The sequence below is a fragment of the Sinocyclocheilus rhinocerous genome, unplaced genomic scaffold (assembly GCF_001515625.1).
Source record: "Sinocyclocheilus rhinocerous isolate Xijiao unplaced genomic scaffold, SAMN03320098_v1.1 scaffold17201, whole genome shotgun sequence".
Classification (NCBI taxonomy): Eukaryota; Metazoa; Chordata; class Actinopteri; order Cypriniformes; family Cyprinidae; genus Sinocyclocheilus; species Sinocyclocheilus rhinocerous.
Window position 1 is genome coordinate 13794 of NW_015648826.1, and position 8210 is coordinate 22003.

Genomic DNA, 8210 nt, shown 5'->3' on the forward strand with positions numbered 1-8210 from the left:
ATATTAAGACTTTTAAGCAATGAAATATTTTTATCACTCACACTGGTAATGGTTTGTCATATCGTTCTTTAATAGTTTGGCCCTTCAGTCATGATTGCACCTTGTGACCCTTCCAATGCAAATCAAATCAACCCTGAACGTCTGTTTAGTATTTATGTGCTGCTGATTGGATCTGAAGTGTTACATCACCACTTTCAAGATGAAGAATGCACTCTGCTTACTGCTGCTCTCATTCAGCCTACAACGTGAGTTTTGACACGTCTATTATCAGATCTAGGGTAAACAGATTCCAAATGAAATCAGTCTTTTCAATCTTCCTTTTAGGCACAAAAAGTCAAAGTATGGACTCGGAGTCCTTTGAAAGTTGTGAAAAAGCCTGGAGAAACTCTGACTCTGTCCTGTAGAGGATCTGGGTTCAGCTTTGGCTGCTGTAGCATGCACTGGATCAGACAACAAGCTGGAAAACCACTTGTGTGGTTGGGACGTGTTCATAGTGGCGGCAGTGGCAATGACTACTCTGAATCCTTCAAAGGTCGAACTGAAATCACCAGAGATAATTCAAAGAGTATGGTGTATCTGAAACTATCAGGCCTGACAGCAGAAGACTCAGCCGTGTATTACTGTGCAAGAGACTCACAGTGACACAAAGGTCTTGTACAGCTGAACAAAAACCACACTGGCTGTTTTATCTCTTGTTACTAGAAGTCAACAGGTGGCAGCAGAGAATAAAAAATCTGTAAAATATAGCCTGATGAGAATATGTTGTTAAATATGCAGTGAAGTTCACTATAAAAGCTAAAATGTTAAACAGCACAAAGGCATATCTGACTCCTTTAACACAACGTGTGTCTTTTGATGTGTTGATTTGTGGTAGAGGTTACATGTGTTACAGTGACAAACTAAAGACTTTAAGTTACCAGAGACTCTTACAGCAGCAAAATAACCCGTAAGACAGAATAATGACAGAATAATGAAAGAATATGACGATAAAGGAAACAACAGTGTCTTATTATAGAAAATTATGTAAAATCGATTCATGTCCAGTAGGGAAAAAGTCCCTAATGAGAGCAATAAATGATATGAACATAAGCCTAACATGAATATTTTTGTAGCATGTAGTTTTGATTAGTAGCTCTGAATTGATTTTCAGTGGTTTTAAACACTTTCCAGGTTGCACTATTCAAAACTGTATGTAAAGACATAATTTTCTGCATATTTTATAATATTGATATTTTAATTTCATATTAAAATAAAAAGAAATTATATTAAAATCCATTAAACAAAATAAAATTAAAAGTAATGCAACAAAGATGGCATTTATATCTAATAATAGCAAAATAATGGTCTGTTTATATAGATCAAACATTAAACACAAAAATCTTAATCTGGTCCAAATATGTGTCAGCATTTGATATCATCAGCGCTCTGATTTGAATATGCAAATCAGCTTACTTCTTTAAATGTGACGGTGCGTCTTTGTGATCTGAACAGGCATCTGAACTCTGGAAACAAAGGCTATCTTTCTGGTTTAAACTTAACAAACACCATGTTAAAAAAGTTTTTTATATTTGTAATTCTGACAGTTTTACCATGTAAGTCACTACATAAACAACAATGGTGCAAAAATGTAACATTATACTTCATTACATGTAATATTGTTTTGTTTTTCTCTCCACAGGTATTGAATGTCAGACATTCACTCAGTCTGAAGCAGTGGTTAAAAATCCAGGAGAATCTCACAAACTTACATGTACAATAACTGGATTTACTTTCAGCGGTCTCTATTTAGACTGGATCAGACAGAGCCCTGGAAAAGGACTGGAGTGGATTGCATTCATCAGCACAGCTAGTTCTCCAATCTACTATTCCCAGTCAGTGCAGGGCAGGTTCACAGTGTCCAGAGATGATTCCAGCAGTCAACTGTATCTACAGATGAACAGCCTCAAGACTGAAGACACTGCTGTGTATTACTGCGCTAGAGAGTCACTGTGAATGAGTTCAGTGTCAAAGCAATACAAAAACTACTTCCTCATTCACATATGGTGATGAATATTGACTGATCAACCGCATTCCATCACATAGAAATATTAGATTATAATGCACATTCTAACGTTGCTAGGTTGTAATTAAAACTGTACAATATAAAAAAAAAAAAGTTCCAATACAAGGCTAATTCTCTGTGTTTGCATAACTACGTTTGATTTATGCATGCAAACTGTGAAATGCTGTGATCGTATGGGATGGTATTAGACTCAAAATGATTAATAGATGCACGCACAATTATCCATGCACTGCATAAATTTTATACATGTGTCGTACTAACGACAAACAAATGCCTAATATGCATTATATAAAAACAATGAGGCAATAATGATTGGTTAATTAATAATTATATGGTTTCCTCGAATAACACTGTTAAAATACATAATGTAGGATAATACAAAATAAACAATTTATGTACATTACATGTTATTACAAATGCCTGCAAAGGTAGCCAAAGGCCTGGTAATTGCTGCTGCTTCACTTGGGACAATCAAATCCTTGTTTAATAGGCTATTGACCAAATATTTAATTCAAATATTCACTTAATCTTTAATTTTTGGCCACCTTTTTGCTATAGATGACACAGCTTTTATAATTTATTCAACAAAAAACATGTGGACATCACAGCCCTTACAAAAATAAACCATGGTTTTATCGTAGTGAAACTGCTTAATTTTCTTTTGTGTGATTTCTGAAAGCTTGAGACTATAAAATCAATCAGACAACTAATAAAGTCACTGTAACTGTCTGAGCTACAATTGTAATTTGTAAATAATACAGTTTATTTATTTATTTACTTTTATATTTGATTAAACTTCTATTTTGACCCCTATAGTAGTTTTTTTTATTTATTTTTTACTTACATAATATTTAATGGAGGGGGCACAACAATAAAATCCTGCCTAGGGCACCCATTTGGCCAGCAGCGGCCCTGCTAACAGCAGCTACTGTACTCACTGGATACAGCAGCCTGCAGGAAAAGCTCTGGAATGGGTTGGAGAGATATGTGGTGATGATAACACATATTACAGTGATAAACTGAAAAGTAGATTTCAAGTTACCAGAGAGTCTTCCAGCAACACAGTGACTCTGCGAGGACAGAATATGCAGACTGAGGATACAGCTGTGTATTACTGCGCCAGAGAGAGAGCACACAGTGATACAAAACACAAGCAGTTCTGGCCAAAAACATCTGGAATGAAACGAGCAATAAAAAGTCCCCCATACATACTGTAGGAATAGTCTACAAAAATGACTCTTACTTACATCAGTGTTTCACAGCCCAGCAAACGTCTGAGAAATGACCCGCAGACTTTACTTTGTTGATGTAACCTTATAGTACAATCAGTTTGGTTTAATCAGATTAAATTATGTTTTTGACTTGAATGCAACCAATTTATTAGAAGTTAACACATGAAGGACATGTTTAGATTACCCGTAACTGTTATAAAGTCAAGGTTAAAGTCATCTTTGATAAGAATACTGCTGATATTACAATAAAGGGCACTCTCTGCATGCCTTTGTGTGATGAAAAGTAGATTTCTGCAGATCAGGGATGTTGAAAGATTAATGCCTATTAAAACATGTCACTAACATAGTTGAATTTTATTATTTCTGATGTAGGTCCAAAAGAACCATACTTTCAGAATCAGTGTTATTACAGTCAACTAAAACAATAAAAAAAAAAAGCATTATTACTTGAAATAAAATACATTTTAACCAAAGTAAAATAAAATAGAAAAAAGTAAACATTATTTTTTTCAGTTAGTCCACATTTCTGAATTTAATGCCATAAATGTTTTAATAAAAGCAATAAATTATTTTTTTTGTCACTTCTAGGTGTTTAGCTGGTGTTAAAAAAAAATAATTTAAATTACAGTCACAATGTCTGCAAACTGTTTACATTTCTGATCATTATACATGTAAATAATTACCTCAATAAATTAAACAATAAAAATTAATTTTCAGGACAGTGTGATATGCATATGATTATGTAAATCTCCTGTTGCATATTTAAACAGCAGGTATGAGTCAGTTTATACATTCATCTGATCACTAGAGGGAGTGAAGAATCGCTTCAGTTCATTCAAACTGTGCTGTGAAACAAACCATGATCTCTTCATCTTTAGTGCTGCTTCTGGCAGTGATATCCTGTAAGTTTAGTCTGCTTTCTGTGTGATACATCATTTTGTTGCTAATATTAACAGGTATTATTTGATTTGATACAGGTATTGATTCAAATGAACTCACTCAGCCCGAGTCTCTGACTGTCCGTCCTGATGCCACTCTCACTATCAACTGTAAAGTCTCCTATTCAGTTACAAGCTATGGTACAGCCTGGATTCGTCACTGGTATGATGCCAGTAAAACAGTGTATGCTAAAAGTGTAGAGGGACGAATAGAGATCACTAGAGATAATTCAAACAGCATGGTGTATCTGAAACTCTCTGGTCTGACAACAGAAGATACAGCTGTATATTACTGTGCAAGAAATACACAATGATGCAGAAAAAGCACTGAGCGGTACAAAAACATGCCAGGGAGGGGGAAAAACAGCAGATGATGCTGCAGCACAGTACAACTCTGAGCCAAAGAAACAGACCAAAGATATCTTATCCTAATGGATGATATACTGGCCAATATTTACCTATATTTACCTAGAATATAAGCTATTTAAATGCCATGATTGCTGATACATATGCCATGAATGACCTTAAGTGAATATATAAGAAAAAAACAAATATCAAGTTGAATTAAATATGTTTAGTCACAGATCCATCTCTGTCAATGCTGTCTTCTGAAAGAAATGTAAAAAAAAAAAAAAAAAAAAAAAAGACGAATAGAGATCACTAGAGATAATTCAAACAGCATGGTGTATCTGAATACATGGTGTATACAGCTCTATATTACTGTGCAGGATACACACAATGATGCAGAAAAAGCACTGAGCGGTACAAAAACATGCCAGGGAGGAAAATGAGATAAAAACAACAACAACAGCAGATGGCGCTGCAGCACAGTACAACTCTGAGCCAAAGAAACAGACCAAAGATATCTTATCCTAATGGATGATATACTGGCCAATATTTACCTATATTTACCTAGAATATAAACTATTTAAATGCCATGATTGCTGATACATATGCCATGAATGACCTTAAGTGAATATATAAGAAAAAACAAATATTAAGTTGAATTAAATGTGTTCTATTGTTAATGTCACAGATCCATCTCTGTCAATGCTATCTTTTGAAAGAAATGTAAAAAAAAAAAAGATATGTAGATACTCATTTACTGGGTTGCATATGCAGTATTGTATGCGAATATTGTCCCTCCTCCTCTTTATTTGAGTATTAGGATGGAAAGAAGCAGCTTGTTCTCACTCGTCTCAAACCATGATCTCTTCATCTCTCTGGTTGTTGCTGCTGCTGGCAGCTGTTTCTCGTAAGTCTTTATAGCTTCAATAGAGATACTTCATATTAAAAACACTCATGGTTATATATAATGTTGTCCTATCTCTAACATTTCTGGTCATATTTTCCCCCTCAGGTGTCCACTGTGTTGAACTGACTCAGACTGATTCTCTGGTCTTAAGTCCTGGTCAGGTGTTGACTCTGTCCTGTAAAATCGCTGGATATTCAGTGACTGACAGCAGCTACTGTACTGACTTCATTCGGCGGCCTGCAGGAAAAGCTCTGGAATGGGTTGGAAGGATGTGTGGTAGCGGTAGCACACACTACAGTGATAAACTGAAAAGTAGATTTCAAGTTACCAGAGAGTCTTCCAGCAACACAGTAACTCTGCAAGGACAGAATATGCAGACTGAGGACACATTACTGCGCCAGAGAGTCACAGTGACACAGAGCAGCTGCTGCCTTGATCAAAAACCACACTAGCACTCGGCACACAAATACACAGCTTTATGCTAAGAATCATCACTAAGCTACTTCTAATTACTGATTCAGTTTCAGATGCAGATTAAATACTCATAAATACTCATTAAATACTCATAAAAATGACTCAAACATTAGTGTACATTCTTTATTAAAAACGTACCATATTGCTTTCCAATTATAAATTATAATTATTTTTCATTATTCCATGATAGTGAAGTCTATTTTTATGGTTTTAGAAACTTTCAGACAGTCTAGATATTATTACTGATACTGTCATCATTGTATTGATTATTTACTGATTTATTCTTATGAAGCTCATGACTATGAAAAAAAAAAATCCAATTAATCTCTTTTACAGCAATAATGCTAGTAGTCTGTACTTGCTAGTGTCTGTTACTTCAGTGCCTGCTGAGGAGCAGCTGTTCGACTCACTGAACACAACATCTCTTAAGAAAACATTTACTGCCTGCTAGTTATAAATGTTTGTATTTTCATAGTTAATAGTAGTTTCGTAGTTTAATAGTTATAATGTTACAAGTTAATTTGATGAATGAGTAAATCATTTAAATCAAATCTGATTAAAGTTTAAGTTTGTATAAAACAACATCTACTGCATTACATTTAAAGACAGATAGATGTAGTCTTTTGAAATTATATACTAAGTAAGTCTACTAGTCTACTAATATAATGATAAGTCTACATTATTAAGCTTAAATAAACAAACAAACAAACAAACAAACAAATAAATAAATAAATACATAGTCATTTATTGTGTTATAATGAAAACTCCTTTGTCACTTTTGAATGATGGCCAAATGATGCTCTTTAAATAAGTGTCATCCTCTTATGGAGTGGCCAAACATATATCATTTTAAACAGCTACTGTATATAAAATGATACCATGTGAAATCATGTTGTTATTATTCATAAATGTATATCAATCTGATAAACACTTCCTGTGTATTTTTATATATGACTTACATAAAGCCCAAAGAGCAGGAAACCTACATTAGGGCCAATAAGCAGACAAGCCACAGCCGTGGTCTACAGTGAAACCTGTGATGTGTTTTATAACCAAACTCAAATAATGTTTGAAGATTTGAAACTGACGTTTTTGGTATATTTTCATAGTTTTCAGATAATAACATATCTGCTATCTGTACTTATAAACATGCAATCATCTTTAGTAATGCAGATTTATCATAATAAAGAAAGTCACACATTCAGGTTTGAAATTTAAACAAAATATTTTGTTAAAAATGGCTTAATATTTTTGTTTAATTAGGTCAGTGATATCCATTGTTGTTTTGGATATACTGACTTTTATTATATGGACACAATAGTTGAAAAATACATACATACTGTACATACATACATACATACATACATACATACATAAATATAGTTTTACAAGGATGTGAGGGTGAGTTAATGATGACAGAATTGTGATGTTTATAATTTACTATCATTTTAAGGGCTCATACAGACATTTGTTTTACAGCACCTCTTTAACTTATGACTCTGTCAAAATTGTTACGGCCATTAAAATGTGTAAAATGTTTTCTGGCCGTTGAAATCACCTTTTCTGAGTTGCATTCACTGGACATAACAGGCTGCTCTACAATGTGTGTGTTAGATGGGTGTATGATAGAAGTGACATACTGAAAAGCAGATTTAAAATGTCCATTGTCTCTTCCAGAAACACAGACACATTTAGACCTGACAAAAGCCCAACAGTCTATAAACTGTGAATATACATCATATTTATGCTACTAAGCTAAAATATATCACTGTAAACCCTTCATTAGACCCTTACTGACATTAAATCAGAATTATGGGTAAGTATGTCATACTCCTATAATGTGGTAAAACATTGTGTGCTTGTTCCCTTTCAGTCGGTCACTCTCGACGTCACGTCGGATGACCGACGAAATTGGGATCTCGCTTAGAGAGACCAATCTACTTCGAGTGTAAACTAAACGAGCCAATGCACATTGGCATGCGATTATTGCATCCAGCTGCCGCTGATCACAGCGTGAGTATAAGTAGGCAGCAGATGCAGCGCATATTCAGCTTTTCGCTGAGGAGCCGAGCGATCACATCGTTCTGCTCCTGACTACTCTACTGAGACAAGAAGACATCTTCTCATGGAAGATGATCATCTCGGAGTGGTGGGCCAAGCTCCGTTTCCTCAAGGGGCGGAGTTCTGTTGCTTCTGCCTTGATGTAGTTCTCCTCTTGGCAGCAGCCAGGGGAGGCTACTTCAGGCAGT

General features: G+C 34.8%; 1 pseudogene; it reads left to right on the forward strand.

Annotated features, from left to right (window-relative positions):
- Window positions 1-5438: 5438 nt before the first annotated feature.
- On the forward strand, window positions 5439-5901 carry LOC107710249 (Ig heavy chain V region 914-like; annotated as a pseudogene).
- The last annotated feature ends 2309 nt before the right edge of the window (window positions 5902-8210 follow it).